Source organism: Heptranchias perlo, chromosome 5, assembly GCF_035084215.1.
Source record: "Heptranchias perlo isolate sHepPer1 chromosome 5, sHepPer1.hap1, whole genome shotgun sequence".
Taxonomy (NCBI): domain Eukaryota; kingdom Metazoa; phylum Chordata; class Chondrichthyes; order Hexanchiformes; family Hexanchidae; genus Heptranchias; species Heptranchias perlo.
In genome coordinates, this window is record NC_090329.1 from 95195033 (window position 1) to 95213084 (window position 18052).

The 18052-nt window shown below is 43.7% G+C and overlaps 1 long non-coding RNA gene across 4 annotated transcripts in view; it reads right to left on the bottom strand.

Annotated features, from left to right (window-relative positions):
• LOC137321944 (uncharacterized) overlaps positions 1-18052 on the bottom strand; it is a 190799-nt gene that overhangs the window by 1471 nt on the left and 171276 nt on the right. For 3 of the 4 annotated variants that reach the window (XR_010962930.1, XR_010962927.1, XR_010962929.1), the window contains one exon: positions 7010-7383. The exons of the other annotated variant lie outside the window; for it this stretch is intronic. This is a non-coding gene — a long non-coding RNA (uncharacterized lncRNA). Of the gene's footprint in view, positions 1-7009; positions 7384-18052 lie in introns of those variants that run through there. 4 annotated transcript variants of the gene reach the window in all.

The window sequence follows — 18052 nt, forward strand, 5'->3', positions numbered from 1 at the left end:
AACTCTTCAAACATGGGGCTGTGGCATAAAGTCTTGGAAGCCAAAAATTCACAACAACAATGTCAATGTCAAATAAAATGTAGCTTCTGAAGAAAACCAAGATACTGTTAGACTCAACTTCAAATTCATTCAATGTACAAGGAATGACAGAAGGAGGCGTAATGAAAACAATCAAAAGCATCAGTATCTGGTAACAGAAAATGAAATTATTTAAGGGGATATGTAACAATGAGAATATTATGTACTGTAACCATAATTAAACTGCTGAGTCACCCACTGGGGTGAATTTCCACTGCAGCAGACAGAATATTTATTTCAGTGGGAACTTTGGCAATGTAATTGTTTTCTTCTTAGTTACATTTTTTATAAATAGTGGGTGTTGTATTGGTGCTGTAAGTTGGAACTCCAATTTCTTGTGTTGAGGAGCGGCAGAACGCGTGGGTTTCTGGTTTCAGCTTTGCCACTATGAAAATGCCATGGGCTTCCTCACCATGGGAGGGGAGAGGGAACGTCTGAGGAAGAGTCATCCCCATGGCTGCTATCAACGACCCCTCTACTTCCTCAAATGCAGCAGTGCAGTGAAATTGGGCAGGCATATCTTGCTCCTATTGTTCTTCAGTAGGGAAGAAGATGACAGTGCTGGGAATGCTGACTGATGCATCATTCACTTGTTTTGTTGCATCTGCATCCAGCACATTAACTGATACAGCAGTGCTAGCCTGGAATGAACCAGAAGCAGAAAGGTTAAGGGCAGTGGTGACTGCTGGCAGTGCCATGCTCATGTTGCAGGTTGGCCGCAGGTGTCCTTGCAACAGGTGGCAAAGCTCTGCAACTGGCTCGCTGCTGATATGGAGCTGGTGGAAGAAATTTTCCTCTGTAATTGAAAGGTTGATATGTCAAGGCTTGCAGATATGGTTGGTGGCTAGAGCAACTTAGATGCCTGCTGTCATGCCTGCTTGCATCTTGTTCCACTTCAACCATGAAATACTATATTCAGGGCACATCCACATCCATATGACATGCATAGGCAGCTGGGATCAAGTGGATCCCTTGAAGAGTATAGAGATTGCCGGAGTAGAGTTAAGAGAGAAATCAGGAGGGCAAAAAGGGGATATGAGATTGCTTTGGCAGATAAGGCAAAGGAGAATCCAAAGAGCTTCTACAAATACATAAAGGGCAAAAGAGTAACTAGGGAGAGAGTAGGACCACTTAAGGATCAACAAGGTCATCTATGTGCGGAACCACTGTGTGGGTGAGATCCTGAATGACTATTTCGCATCTGTATTTACGGTTGAGAAAGGCATGGATGTTAGGGAACTTGGGGAAATAAATAGTGATGTCTTGAGGAGTGTACATATTATAGAGATGGAGGGGCTGGAAGTCTTAACGCGCATCAAGGTAGATAAATCTCCGGGACCTGATGAAATGTATCCCAGGACATTATGGGAGGTTAGGGAGGAAATTGCAGGTCCCCTAGCAGAGATATTTGAATCATCCACCGCTACAGGTGAGATGCCTGAAGATTGGAGGGTAGCAAATGTTGTGCCTTTGTTTAAGAAGGGCGGCAGGGAAAAGCCTGGGAACTACAGACCGGTGAGCCTGACATCTGTAGTGGGTAAGTTGTTAGAGGGTATTCTGAGAGACAGGATCTACAGGCATTTGGAGAGGCAGGGACTGATTAGGAACAGTCAGCATGGTTTTGTGAGAGGAAAATCATGTCTCACAAATTTGATTGAGTTTTTTGAAGGGGTAACCAAGAAGATAGATGAGGGCTGTGCAGTAGACGTGGTCTACATAGACTTTAGGAAAGCCTTTGACAAGGTACCGCATGGTAGGTTGTTACATAAGGTTAAATCTCACGGGATCCAAGGTGAGGTAGCCTATTGGATACAAAATTGGATTGACGACAGAAGACAGAGGGTGGTTGTAGAGGGTTGTTTTTCAAACTGGAGGCCTGTGACCAGCGGTGTGCCTCAGGGATCGGTGCTGGGTCCGCTGTTATTTGTTATTTATATTAATGATTTGGATGAGAATTTAGTTTGCAGATGACACCAAGATTGGTGGCATTGTGGACAGTGAAGAAGGTTATCTAGGATTGCAACGGGATCTTGATAAATTGGGCCAGTGGGCCGATGAATGGCAGATGGAGTTTAATTTAGATAAATGTGAGGTGATGCATTTTGGTAGATCAAATCGGGCCAGGACCTACTCCGTTAATGGTAGGGCATTGGGGAGAGTTATAGAACAAAGAGATCTGGGAGTACAGGTTCATAGCTCCTTGAAAGTGGAGTCACAGGTGGATAGGGTGGTGAAGAAGGCATTCAGCATGCTTGGTTTCATTGGTCAGAACATTGAATACAGGAGTTGGGATGTCTTGTTGAAGTTGTACAAGACATTAGTTAGGCCACACTTGGAATACTGTGTACAGTTCTGGTCACCCTATTATAGAAAGGATATTATTAAACTAGAAAGAGTGCAGAAAAGATTTACTAGGATGCTACCGGGACTTGATGGTTTGACTTATAGGGAGAGGTTGGATAGGCTGAGACTTTTTTCCCTGGAGAGTAGGAGGTTTCGGGGTGATCTTATAGAAGTCTACAAAATAATGAGGGGCATAGATAAGGTAGATAGTCAAAATCTTTTCCCAAAGGTAGGGGAGTCTATAACGAGGGGACATAGATTTAAGGTGAGAGGGGAGAGATACAAAAGGGTCCAGAGGGGCAATTTTTTCACTCAAAGGGTGGTGAGTGTCTGGAACGAGCTGCCAGAGGCAGTAGTAGAGGCGGGTACAATTTTGTCTTTTAAAAAGCATTTGGACAGTTACATGGGTAAGATGGGTATAGAGGGATATGGGCCAAGTGCAGGCAATTGGGACTAGCTTAGTGGTATAAACTGGGCGACATGGACATGTTGGGCCGAAGGGCCTGTTTCCATGTTGTAAACTTCTATGATTCTATGATTCTAAACCAACCAGTGTCATTAGGTTGCTGCCCACTACAGGATTCTGCATTTTGCTCTTCGATACCTTGTGGCTCCCTAAGGTTCTGTTAAATTTGGTACTGGATGAACTCCTTTCCACGTGCTCCCTCTTTTCGTTCCTCTGATGTCCTTAAATGCTTCACTTGCAATTCACTTTCCAGGGACTCGGTGGGCAATAATGGACTATTGTTTATGGCATTTGGGATATTGCAAAACATTTACCATAAGGAATAACTAAAAATTGTCCCCCCCCAAATTATTACAAAATACATTTAAAAAAAAATAACTTTCTTAAATATTAAAATAATGTTTGAATAAAAAATGTGGTACTAAAAAGGTATATTGCAACCCTATTAAAAAAAAAAAGTTCAAAGCCTATTCTCCCTTGAACCTATTCAAAATGGATTTTGAAGGCAAAGAAAAGCACAATGCCAGCCAGAAAAGCGTGTCACGTATTCATTTAAATATTTTTGCATGTATTCTGGATCCTTAATGAGGCTATGACACAAAATATGTGCGTACTCTCTGGCACACAAATTGCGGTCGGCCAGGATATTGAGGGCAAAAGCAATTGGAAGCAAAACATGCCCAAGGGTTGTGTGACCAATTTTCCAATCCCCCCTTTCCCCTGTGTCCATTCTGTGCCTATGCAACTACAGCCCTTGAACACAGTATCTGTAATACCCTAGCCCCAGGTGCCAAAAAATTTGTCCCATTTATATTGTGAGGCAGATTCTATAGCAGTGGAGTAACTGTACAGGAGTAGCTTTCACTATCACCACTTGGGCAGTAAATTGGTGGAGAGGATCACCCATCCATTATAGAACTCAAGGTGAAAATTATCCCAGGCATGTGTAAATTGTTTCAAATTTGGGATTTTATTTTCTGACTTGCAAGACTGTCCCTAGTGGCTGGGGAAGACCAGTAACTAGAAAACCACATCAATGTGGTCAGGGTCAGTGCTCAGGTCACCAATGGCCAGATATGAGAGTATATTTTCTAGCTCAGGTGGCGCTGCTTCTGGTGGCCTTAGTGAGAATCACCTCCTCAGGTTGGTCTCGGTAACTCTGGAGACAGCGGAAGCACCACCTTAGGGTACCGCCATTGAGGTCAGAGCTGCTCTCAGTGGTCGTGCTGGAGGTGGTATTCTGAGGGCAACCTTATGACCAGAAGTGACCTCTGACAGGGTTAAAGTTTGAAGACTGCAGTTTTCCCTTTACACTGAGAAAAATAATCTCTTGCAGCAATTTAGCAGCATTTCATCAAAAGAAAAAAAAAATCAGTTCGCGCATGTTCATCATTCTCACAAAATACTAAGAAAATGATAGTGTTAGCAACTGTGCATTTTTATGGCATGGCATGCTCTAATTTTACACACATAATTATATATTTGAAGGAGATAATTAAAGACAACACTTAAATGAAAGACGATGATATGCTGATCTCGAGGGTGTACATCAAGCTGCGGCAAAAAAAGAAAATTCCCACCCATATGTGTTTTGTCATGATAACTAGTTGAAGTCCAACACTAAATCCAAATGCTCACCCTGCATATTTATGGACATCCTACAAACAAGACACCAGAATGTCTTATGAAGTGAAAGACCCTACTTTTATACCATATTAATGCATGCTTTAAAATGCATACTGGAAATAGATGACAAAATCTCAGAGGAAAGTACTTTGGTGAATTTAATTTTGTGTTGTGCAGAGTGATGTGTTTTCTTTGTGAAGTATTGTGCATTGTTCATTTGCAACTTTTTTTTCTAAAATAGGAAACCTAGTGTAGGAGACAGGAATACTGAGGCTGGTAAGGATTTCAATGATGCTAGGGTCCTTTAAAAGAATGAATTAGATCTGGAGTTGGCACAATGATTCTTGATTTCAACATAATAATACAGGGAGGAGGAAGAGTGTGTAGGTCACCATATTTGGAGCTTAGGAGGAATAATAGAGAAAAGTTCAGAGGAGCACTGACCATTGTAGAAGTGATAAAGTAGACAGAGACAGACAAGGCTGCAATGGAGAGAGACAGACTGGAGGCTAGAAGTGAGAGAAGAATTGCTGATCAGATTAACAAGTTTTTTCTTGTTAACTAATTATTGTTTGAAGTATGCCTCACACTTGCAAGTCAGAATCTCTCTGGTCCAACACCAGAAAAATGTTTTTGCTTAGTAAATCGAGACTAAGAAAAGTTGGTAGTCAGAGGGATTTGTACATGAATCAGAGAAAGTTAGCATGCAGGTATAGGAAGCAATTAGGACGGCAAATGGTATGTTAGCCTTTATTGCAAGGGGGTTGGAGTATAAGAGTAAGAAGATCTCGCTGCAATTATACAGGGCTTTGGTCAGACCACACCTGGAGTACTGTGTACAGTTTTGGTCTCCTTACCTAAGGAAGGATATACTTGCCTTAGAGGGGGTGTAACAAAGGTTCACTAGATTGATTCCAGGGACGAGTGGGTTGTCCTATGAGGAGAGATTGAATAGAATGGGCCTATACTCTCTGGAGTTTAGAAGAATGAGAGGTGATCTCATTGAAACATATAAAATTCTTAGAGGGCTTGACAGGGTAGATGCTGAGAGGTTGTTTCCCTGGCTGGAGGGTCTAGAACAAGGGGTCATAGTCTCAAGATAAGAGATTGGCCATTTAGGACTGAGATGAGGAAAAATTTCTTCACTCAGGGGGTTGTGAATCTTTGGAATTCTCTACCCTAGAGGGCTGTGAATGCTCAGTCGTTGAATATATTCAAGGCTGAGAGCGATAGATTTTTGGACACTAAGGGAATCAAGGGATATGGGGATAGGACGGGAAAGTGAGTTGAGGTAGAAGATCAGCCATGATCTTATTGAATGGTGGAGCAGGTTCGAGGGGCCGTATGATCTACTCCTGTTCCTATTTCTTATGTTCTTATGCAATGGCTTTTGATTTTAGTATGTTACTCTTACATGATTTATAAATATGTTAACATAACATGTGACTGAGGTACCAAATACTGCAAACAAGAAAGGATTTGGTTCAAAATTCAATAGTTCTCTAGTGCCACTTGCACACAGCCTATTGCCCATTGTCAATTACATGCTAGCACAGTTGGCAATAGTGGCAGAGGTTTGACTGATTGTTGTGCCATTTTATATTCTGGATATACTTAAATTATGATGTCAGCCTTGGCTCAGTGGTCGCACTCTGAGCGAGACGGTTGTGGGTTCAAGTCCCACTCCAGGACTTCAGCTCATAGGGAGTGAAATTTCCATGGGATTTCTCCTGCTCAAATCCTGTCAGTCCCTTTTCCCCAGAGATTCCGCAGCGCTTCAGGCAAGCAGCAGAACCCGCACGAAATTCACACCGCCACACCTTGTCGTTAAGATTATGCTTGTCAGTCTGACCAGAAAGTATTGTTCTGTCATTTGTACAGTTACTGAGCATGTTGCTGCATCGGCATCCGGGTCCTCACATGCACAACTGTTTATCAACAGACGATCTTGGCTTCAGTTTAGAAATTCTCAACTACACAAATCCTTTAATTATATCTTATTGCTAGTTTCAGTCACCAGCAAAATATACGCTTTCTGTGTTTGGAAAAATCCAATTCCCTGTAAACCAAACGGATCCATAAGAAAAAATAGAATAGTTCTGTTGGCACACATTCCCAGATCGTCAGTAGATTTCTGCTGCAGACTGTTCTTTAATCTCCTGTATTTCTGTGGCAGTATTACTAAATATTTCCTTGTATGCAAAAGAGAGATCGCGCCCTGAAGAGTATGGAATCAAAGACATTGTTCCAATATTTTGCTAGTTCATAAAGAAATATAATATTTCGTATGACTGAGGTTGATCCACTGGTCAAGTCTCACTTCCACAATGTGCTCTATGCATTGAAAATTGCTTATGGGATGATGCTAGTTATTTCTACATGGAGGATGCACATATCCTGCCTGTTCTATACACCCAGTAATGATTTCACAGTTCAAATACTGCATGTTAAGACTTTTACTGTGTTCAAAATTCAAAAAGCAGGAGACCATGGTGATTTATGATAAGCAATTTAACTTTTTTCACATTAAAATAATTTGTGCAGAAAAATTGCAAATACAACACTGTTCAGAAACAAAACTTATTCTGTGGCCTACATTCTCATGTCAGTAGCATAAACCTTCAGCGTGCATCCCAACTAACTGCTTTCAGTGGACTTTTGAGCATGGTGGTGGAATTATTGAGATACTCATTTCACATTTCCATGGTTGAAATCTTGCATTCCAATATTGGCCAACACTCCAACCTACCAGTTACACTCATGGTTTGCTCAGGTCTTGCCAGACGATTAGTCAGAAGACTCTCCTAAAACCTTTTTTACATTCCTGGACAGGGAACCTGAGCATGGATTCAGAAGGGAGAGAAGCAGAACTGCAAATTAAAGGCAGAAAATTAGTAAGCGAGTTTGGAAGGCAGCGGAAATGAAGGTTAGAAAATAGACAACAAAGGAGTTTGGCAGTTCTTAATGCTATATACTTCAATGCAAGGAGTTTAGGGACTAAGGCTGATGAGCTGAGGGCACAGATAGACATGTGGAAGTATATCTTGGCTATTACTGAAACATGGCTTAAACAAGGGCAGGAATGGCAGCTCAATGTTTCTGGTTACAGGGTTTTCAGATGAGATAGAGAGGGGGATAAAAAAGGAGGGGGTTGGCAATATTGGTTAAAGAAACAATTACAGCTGTGAGGAGGGATGATATGTTGGAAGGATCATCAAATGAGGCCTTATGGGTTAAGCTAAAGAACAAAAAAGGGGCAGTCACACTACTGGGAATGTACTATAGACCCTCAAAGGGAGATAGAAGAGCAAATATGTGTGCAAATTTCTGAGAATTGCAAAAACATTAAGGCAGTAGTAGTAGGGGATTTCAATTACCCTAATATTAACTGGGATAGAATCAGTGTAAAAGATATAGAAGGTGCAGAATTCTTAAAATGCATTCAGGAGAACATTTTTAGCCAGTACGTAGCAAACCCAACAAGAGAGGGGCAGTTCTGGATTTAGTTTTAGGGAATGAAGCTGGGCAGGTGGAAGGAGTATCAGTGAGAGACCATTTTGGTGGTAGTGATCATAATTCAGTTAGATTTAGCATAGTTATGGAGAAGGACAAAGACAGAAGAGAAGTAAAAGTTCTAAATTGGGAAAAGGCAAATTTTACTAAGCTGAGAAGTGATTTAGCAAAAGTGGACTGGAAACAGATCCTTGAAGGTAAATCAGTGTCAGAACAGTGGGAGGCATTCAAGGAGGAGATAGTGAGGGTTCAGAGCAAATATGTTCCCACAAAGAAAAAAGGTGGGACTCCCAAAACTATAGCCCCCTGGAATTCAAGGAGCATACAGGGTAGGATAAGGCAAAAAGGGGAAGCTTATGTCAGATACCGAAAGCTCAAAACTGCAGAAAGCATAAAGGATTATAGAAAGTCCAGGGGTGAAATTAAAAAGGAAAGCAAAGAGAGAGCATAAAAAAATACTGGCAAGTAAAATCAAGGAAACCCAAAGATGTTTTATAAATACATAAAGAGCAAGAGGATAACTAAGGAAAGAGTAGGGCCTATTAGAAATTAAAAAGGTAAACTATGTGTGGAGGCAGAAGATGTTGGTATGGTTCTTAATGAAAAGGACGATGCAGACATTGTAGTTAAGGAGGAGTGTGAAATATTGGCTGGGATAAACATAATGAGAGAGGAAGAATTAAGGGGTTTAGCATTTTTGAAAGTAGATAAATCGACAGACCTGGATGAAATGTATCCCAGGCTGTTAAGAGAAGCAAGGGAGGAAATAAAGGAGGCTCTGACCATCATTTTCCAATCCTCTCTGGCTACAGGCGTGGTGCCGGAGGATTGGAGTACTGCTAACGTTGTACCATTGTTTAAAAAGGGAGAAAGGGATAGACTGAGTAATTACAGGCCAGTCAGCCTAACATCGGTGGTGGGCAAATTATTGGAAACAATTCTGAGAGACAGTATTAATCGTCATTTAGAAAGGCACGGATTATTCAAGGACAGTCAGCATGGATTTGTTAAGGGAAGGTAGTGACTGACTAACTTGATTGAATTTTTTGAGAAGATAACAAGGAGGGTCGATGAGGGTAGCGTATTTGATGTGGTCTATATGGGATTTTAGCAAGGCTTTTGACAAGGTCCCACTTGGTAGAGTGGTCCAAGGGAAAGTGGCAAGTTGGATCCAAAATTGACTCAGCAGCAGGAAGCAAAGGGTAATGGTCGACTGGCATGAATAAGAAGTTTGTAGATGATACCAAAATTGGCCATGTGGTTGATAGTGAGGAGGAAAGCTGTGGGCTGCAGGAGGATGTCAATGGACTGGTCAGGTGGGCAGAAAAGTGGCGGATAGAATTCAATCCAGAGAAGTGTGAGGTCATGCATTTAGGGAGGGCAAACAAGGCAAGGGAATACACAATAAATGGGAGGATACTGAGAGGTGTAGAGGAAGTGAGAGAACTTGGAGTGCATGTCCACAGGTAGCAGGACAGATAAATAAGGTGTTTAAAAAGGCATCCGGGATACTTTTCTTTATTAGCTGAGGCATGGAATAAAAGATCAGGGAAGTTATGCTAGAATTGTATAGAACACTAGTTAGGCCACAGCTAGAGTTCTGTGTACAGTTCTGGTCACCCCATTACAGGAAAGATATGATTGCACTAGAGAGGGTACAGAGGAGATTTATGAGGATATTGCCAGGACTGGAGCATTTTAGCTATGAGGAAAGATTGGATAGGCTGGGGTTGTTTTCTTTGGAACAGAGGAGGCTGAGGGGAGATTCAATTGAGGTGTATACAATTATGAGGGGCCTATTTCCTTTAGCAGATAGGTCAATAACCAGGGAGCATAGATTTAAAGTAATTGGTAGAAGGATTAGAGGAGAGCTGAGGAGAATGTTTTTCTCCATGAGGGAGCACGGAGTAGCAGCTATCGATGGAGTCTGGTTTTGACAGAGTCTATAATTGGGAATTTGGTGAGTGAGGGGATTCAGTGCAGTAAGGGGTGAGGTGCATTTGATTAGTCAGCGGAGAGGAGTGTACCGAGAGCGGGTCACAGCAACAACAAAACCAAACTCAGTGTGATGTCACAGGTAAGGCAAGTAGGTGGTTGGTGGTGAGTATCTCTTCTGTTATCTTCTTTCTTAGGACTGTGTGCTCAGTAACTTATCGCATAAAACTACATTTTTTAAAAAAAGAACTAAACTTAATTTAATAAATTAAACAATGCCAGTACTTGGTTCAACCTAAAAATAATTTGATTGGCATTGTAGTAATCGATTAAATAAATAAAATAGTTATGACAGGGCAGGAGATGTGTTGCAGCTGCAATATGTGGGAGCTACTGGACAGTTTTGTCCAGGGCAACTACATCTGTGGTAAGTGTCTGCAGCTCGAGGAACTTCGGCTCCGAGTTGAGGAGCTGGAGTCCGAGCTGCAGACATTGTAAGGCATCAGGGAGGCAGAAAGTTACCTGGACACTTTGATCCAGGAGGCAGTCACGCCCCTTAGATTAAATACTGTAGAATTGGCACGTGGTCAGGGACAGGAGGGTGTGACTGCGAGTGAGGCAGGTACGGGGATCCAGGAAGTAGCACTGCAGGAGCCTTGGCCTCTGCACTTGTCCAATAGATATGAAGCCCTTGTGGACAAGTGCAGGGACTGCAGGGAGGATGAGCAAACTGGCCACGGCACCGCGGTTCAGGGGCCCATTCAAGTGGGAGGAGTAAAAAGGAAGGTGGTTGTAGTAGGCAACAGTATAGCCAGAGGGATAGATACTGATCTCTGCAGCCAAGAGCGAGAGTCCCGAAGGCTGTGTTGCCTACCTGATGCCAGGGTTAAGGACATCTTCTCAGGGCTGGAGAGAAACTTGGAGTGGGAGTGGGAGGATCCAGTTGTCGTGGTCCACGTAGGTACCAACGACATAGGTAGGACTAAGAAAGAGGTTCTGCTGAGGGAATTTGAGCAGCTAGGGAATAAATTAAAACGCTGAACCACAAAGGTGATAATCTCCGGATTATTACCTGAGCCACGAGCAAATTGGCATAGGGTGAATCAGATCAGAGAGATGACTGTGTGGCTTAAAGATTGGTGTGGGAGAAGTGGGTTTCGATTCATGGGGCACTGGCACCAGTACTGGGGAAAGAGGGAGCTGTTCCGTTGGGACGGGCTTCACCTGAACCATGCTGGGACCAGTGTTCTGGCAAACTGAATAACTAGGGCGGTAGAGAAGGCTTTAAACTAAATAGAGGGGGGGAGGGCTCAGGTGGGGTGAAGTTTAGATTGATAAAGAGAAAAGACAAGGAAGTAGTACAGGAAAGTGATGGGGGTAATGATAGAGTGTGTCAGGAAGGGACAGAGCATACAAACATAAGAGTGCACTAGCAAATGGGGTCAGGGTAGGAAAGAATGGTAAAAAGACAAAATTAAAGGTTCTTTATCTGAATGCATTCGTAATAAGATAGATGAATTGACGGCACAAATAGAAACAAATGGGTATGATCTCGTGGCCATTACAGAGACGTGGTTGCAAGGTGACCAAGGTTGGGAGCTAAATATTCAGGGTTATTTAACATTTCGGAAGGATAAGAAAAAAGATAAAGGTGGTGGGGTAGCTCTGTTAATAAAGGATGAAATTGGTATAATAGTGAGAAATGATCTTCGCTCAGAAGATCAAGATGTCAAATCAATTTGGGTGGAGGTAAGAAATAGCAAGGGAAATAAATCACTGGTGGGAGTAGTATATAGGACCCCTAACAGTAGCTACACTGTAGGGCAAAATATTAATCAGGAAATAAGAGGGGCTTGTAAAAAAGGTAATGCAATAATCATGGGCGATTTTAACTTTCATATAGATTGGACAAATCAAATTGGCAAAAAAAGCCAAGGAGGAGTTCATAGAGTGTATTAGGGACTGTTTCTTCGACCAATACGTCGGGGAACCAACCAGGAAACAGGCCATTTTGAATCTGGTAATGGGTAACAAAACAGGATTAATTAATGATCTCAAAGTAAAGGATCCCTTGGGAAGCAGTGATCATAACATGATAGAATTTCATATCCAGTTTGAGAGCGAGGATCTTGGGTCTGAAACTACTGTATTAAACTTAAATAAGGGCAATTATAAAGGAATGAGGGCGGAATTGGCTAAAGTGGACTGGGTAAACAGATTAGATGGTATGATGGTGGATAAGCAATGGCAAACATTTAAAAAAATATTTTATGACTCGCAACAAAAATATATCCCTGTTAGGAGGAAAGACTCCACAGGAGAGGAGCCGAGCCGAGCGGAGGGAGCGTCCGATAAAAGGCGGGATTTCAGAGCGCTGAGAGGAGCCGAGCCGAGCGGAGGGAGCGTCCGATAAAAGGCGGGATTTCAGAGCGCTGAGAGGAGCCGAGCCGAGCGGAGGGAGCGTCCGATAAAAGGCGGGATTTCAGAGCGCTGAGAACAGCTGAGAGGAGCCGAGCCGAGCGGAGGGAGCGTCCGATAAAAGGCGGGATTTCAGAGCGCTGAGAGGAGCCGAGCCGAGCGGAGGGAGCGTCCGATAAAAGGCGGGATTTCAGAGCGCTGAGAACAGCTGAGAGGAGCCGAGCCGAGCGGAGGGAGCGTCCGATAAAAGGCGGGATTTCAGAGCGCTGAGAACAGCTGAGAGGAGCCGAGCCGAGCGGAGGGAGCGTCCGATAAAAGGCGGGATTTCAGAGCGCTGAGAACAGCTGAGAGGAGCCGAGCCGAGCGGAGGGAGCGTCCGATAAAAGGCGGGATTTCAGAGCGCTGAGAACAGCTGAGAGGAGCCGAGCCGAGCGGAGGGAGCGTCCGATAAAAGGCGGGATTTCAGAGCGCTGAGAGGAGCCGAGCGGAGCTGCGACCGAGTTCGAAGTGACGTCAGGAATCAGATCGGGACGCGACACAGGGGAGGCACCTGATTGGTGAGTAGGTTCAGGTGAGTATTTCTCCTTATCTACAGTAACTGAAGTAAAAGGAAAGGGAAGGTCTGCAGGTCTTATAGGAAGTAGCGTTTATTTTTTAGTGAATCAAGGTCCCCAGTGTAGTTAACATTCTCTAAATTGAGAACAATTTAAAGGAGTAAACTCCTTAAAGGGAGTGGTAAGTAGTTTTTCTTTCCTTTTTTTTCCTCTTGACATTGTAGTTGTTCTTAAGCTAATTTAAGGGTTAAGTCATGGCAGGAGATCCCAGGGCCGTGTCATGTTCCTCTTGTGGGATGTGGGAATTCAGGGCTCCTTCCTGTATCCCTGATTCCTTCACCTGCGGGAAGTGTGTCCAGCTGCAGCTATTGTTTGACCGCTTGACGGCTCTGGAGCTGCGGATGGACTCACTTTGGAGCATCCGCGATGCTGAGAAAGTCGTGGATAGCACGTTCAGTGAGTTGGTCACACCGCAGATAAAAATTACTGAGGGAGATAGTGAATGGGTGACCAACAGACAGAGGAAGAGTAGGAAGGCAGTGCAGGGGTCCCCTGCGGTCATCTCCCTCCAAAACAGGTATACCGTTTTGGATACTGTTGGCGGAGATGGCTCACCAGGGGAAGGTGGCAGTGGCCAGGTTCATGGCACCGTGGCTGGCTCTGCTGCACAGGAGTGCAGGAAAAAGAGTGGCAGAGCTATAGTGATAGGGGACTCGATTGTAAGGGGAATAGACAGGCGTTTCTGCGGACGCAACCGAGACTCCAGGATGGTATGTTGCCTCCCTGGTGCAAGGGTCAAGGATGTCTCGGAGCGGCTGCAGGACATTCTGGAGGGGGAGGGTGAACAGCCAGTTGTCGTGGTGCATATAGGCACCAACGATATAGGTAAAAAACAGGATGAGGTCCTACAAGCTGAATTTAGGGAGTTAGGAGTTAAACTAAAGAGTAGGACCTCAAAGGTAGTAATCTCAGGATTGCTACCAGTGCCACGGGTTAGTCAGAGTAGGAATGACAGGATAGCTAAGATGAATACGTGGCTTGAGAGATGGTGCAAGCTGGAGGGATTCAAATTCCTGGGCCATTGGAACCGGTTCTGGGGGAGGTGGGACCAGTACAAATTGGACGGTCTGCATCTGGGCAGGACTGGAACCAATGTCCTAGGGGGAGTGTTTGCCAGTGCTGTTGGGGAGGGTTTAAACTAATGTGGCAGGGGGATGGGAACCGATGCAGGAAGTCAGTGGGAAATAAAGTGGTGACAGAAACAAAAGGCAGTAAGGGAGAGTGTACAGAACATGACCGGACAGATGGTCTGAGAAAGCAGGGCAAAGACCAAGGGAAGTCTAGATTAAACTGCATTTATTTCAATGCAAGAAGTCTGATGGGCAAGGCAGATGAACTCAGGGCATGGATGGGTACATGGGACTGGGATGTTATAGCTATTACTGAAACATGGCTAAGGGAGGGGCAGGACTGGCAGCTCAATGTTCCAGGGTACAGATGCTATAGGAAAGATAGAGCAGGAGGTAAGAGAGGAGGGGGAGTTGCATTCTTGATTAGGGAGAACATCACGGCAGTAGTGAGAGGGGATATATCCGAGGGTTCGCCCACTGAGTCCATATGGGTAGAACTGAAAAATAAGAAGGGAGAGATCACTTTGATAGGATTGTACTACAGACCCCCAAATAGTCAACGGGAAATTGAGGAGCAAATATGTAAGGAGATTACAGACAGCTGCAAGAAAAATAGGGTGGTAATAGTAGGGGACTTTAACTTTCCCAACATTGACTGGGACAGCCATAGCATTAGGGGCTTGGATGGAGAGAAATTTGTTGAGTGTATTCAGGAGGAATTTCTCATTCAGTATGTGGATGGCCCGACTAGAGAGGGGGCAAAACTTGACCTCCTCTTGGGAAATAAGGAAGGGCAGGTGACAGAAGTGTTAGTGAGGGATCACTTTGGGACCAGTGATCATAATTCCATTAGTTTTAAGATAGCTATGGAGAAGGATAGGTCTGGCCCAAAAGTTAAAATTCTAAATTGGGGAAAGGCCAATTTTGATGGTATTAGACAGGAACTTTCAGAAGTTGATTGGGAGAGTCTGTTGGCAGGCAAAGGGACGTCTGGTAAGTGGGAGGCTTTCAAAAGTGTGTTAACCAGGGTTCAGGGTAAGCACATTCCTTATAAAGTGAAGGGCAAGGCTGGTAGAAGTAGGGAACCTTGGATGACTCGGGAGATTGAGGCACTAGTCAAAAATAAGAAGGAGGCATATGACATGCATAGGCAGCTGGGATCAAGTGGATCCCTTGAAGAGTATAGAGATTGCCGGAGTAGAGTTAAGAGAGAAATCAGGAGGGCAAAAAGGGGATATGAGATTGCTTTGGCAGATCAGGCAAAGGTGAATCCAAAGAGCTTCTACAAATACATAAAGGGCAAAAGGGTAACTAGGGAGAGAGTAGGGCCTCTTAAGGATCAACAAGGTCATCTAAGTGCGGAACCACAAGAGATGGGTGAGATCCTGAATGAATATTTCACATCGGTATTTACGGTTGAGAAAGGCATGGATGTTAGGGAACTTGGGGAAATAAATAGTGATGTCTTGAGGAGTGTACATATTACAGAGAGGGAGGTGCTGGAAGTCTTAACGCGCATCAAGGTAGATAAATCTCCGGGACCTGATGAAATGTATCCCAGGACGTTATGGGAGGTTAGGGAGGAAATTGCGGGTCCCCTAGCAGAGATATTTGAATCATCCACCGCTACAGGTGAGGTGCCTGAAGATTGGAGGGTAGCAAATGTTGTGCCTTTGTTTAAGAAGGGCGGCAGGGAAAAGCCTGGGAACTACAGACCAGTGAGCCTGACATCTGTAGTGGGTAAGTTGTTAGAGGGTATTCTGAGGGACAGGATCTACAGGCATTTGGAGAGGCAGGGACTAATTAGGAACAGTCAGCATGGTTTTGTGAGAGGAAAATCATGTCTCACGAATTTGATTGAGTTTTTTGAAGGGGTAACCAAGAAGATAGATGAGGGCTGTGCAGTAGACGTGGTCTACATGGACTTCAGCAAAGCATTTGACAAGGTACCGCATGGTAGGTTGTTACATAAGGTTAAATCTCATGGGATCCAAGGTGAGGTAGCCAATTGGATACAAAATTGGCTTGACGACAGAAGACAGAGGGTGGTTGTCGAGGGTTGTTTTTCAAACTGGATGCCTGTGTCCAGCGGTGTGCCTCAGGGATCGGTGCTGGGTCCGCTGTTATTTGTTATTTATATTAATGATTTGGATGAGAATTTAGGAGGCATGGTTAGTAAGTTTGCAGATGACACCAAGATTGGTGGCATTGTGGACAGTGAAGAAGGTTATCTAGGATTGCAACGGGATCTTGATAAATTGGGCCAGTGGGCCGATGAATGGCAGATGGAGTTTAATTTAGATAAATGTGAGGTGATGCATTTTGGTAGATCGAATCGGGCCAGGACCTACTCCGTTAATGGTAGGGCGTTGGGGAGAGTTATAGAACAAAGAGATCTAGGAGTACAGATTCATAGCTCCTTGAAAGTGGAGTCACAGGTGGATAGGGTGGTGAAGAAGGCATTCAGCATGCTTGGTTTCATTGGTCAGAACATTGAATGCAGGAGTTGGGATGTCTTGTTGAAGTTGTACAGGGCATTGGTGAGGCCACACTTGGAGTACTGTGTACAGTTCTGGTCACCCTATTATAGAAAGGATATTATTAAACTAGAAAGAGTGCAGAAAAGATTTACTAGGATGCTACCGGGACTTGATGGTTTGACTTACAGGGAGAGGTTAGACAGACTGGGACTTTATTCCCTGGAGAGTAGGAGGTTAAGGGGTGATCTTATAGAAGTCTATAAAATAATGGGGGGCATAGATAAGGTCGATAGTCAAAATCTTTTCCCAAAGGTAGGGGAGTCTATAACGAGGGGGCACAGATTTAAGGTGAGAGGGGAGAGATACAAAAGGATCCAGAGGGGCAATTTTTTCACTCAAAGGGTGGTGAGTGTCTGGAACGAGCTGCCAGAGGCAGTAGTAGAGGCGGGTACAATTTTGTCTTTTAAAAAGCATTTGGACAGTTACATGGGGAAGATGGGTATCGAGGGATATGGGCCAAGTGCAGGCAATTGGGACTAGCTTAGTGGTATAAACTGGGCGACATGGACATGTTGGGCCGAAGGGCCTGTTTCCATGTTGTAACTTCTATGAAAAAGAGTGAACCAACCATGGCTAACTAAGGAAGTAAAGGATGGTATCAGGTTAAAAGAAAAAGCATACAACATGGCAAAGATTACTGGTAAGCCCGAAGATTGGGAAAACTTTAAAAACCAGCAAAGGATGACTGAAAGAATAATAAAGAGGGAGAAAATAAATTATGAGAGTAAACTAGCAAGAAATATAAAAACTGACAGTAAAAACTTCTACAAGTATATATAAAGGATGAGGGTAGCTAAAGTAAACATTGGTCCCTTAGAGGATGAGACTGGGGAAATAATAATGGAAAACAAGGAAATGGCAGAGGAATTGAACAGATATTTTGTATCTGTCTTCACAGTAGAAGATACTAATAATATACCAATAATAGTAGAAAATCAAGGGGCAAAGGGGAGGGAGGAACTAAAAACAATCACTATCACTAGAGAAAAAGTACTAGGTAAACTAATGGATCTAAAGGCTGACAAGTTCCCTGGACCTGATGGCTTGCATCCGAGGGTCTTAAAGGAAGTGGCTACAGAGATGCATTGGTTGTAATCTTCCAGAATTCACTAGATTCTGGAAAGGTCCCAGCGGATTGGAAAACCGCAAACGTAACACCCCTATTCAAGAAGGGAGTGAGACAGAAAGCAGGATGTTTAGAATAGCCTAACATCTGTCATTGGGAAAATGCTAGAATCCATTATTAAGGAAGTAGTAGCAGGACATTTGGAGACTCATAATACAATCAAGGAGAGTCAACATGGTTTTATGAAGGGGAAATAGTGTCTGGCAAATTTATTCGAGTTCTTTGAGGAAGTAACGGGCAGGGTGGATAAAGGGGAACCAGTGGATGCAGTATATTTGGATTTCCAAAAGGCATTCGATAAGGTGCCACATAAAAGATTACTG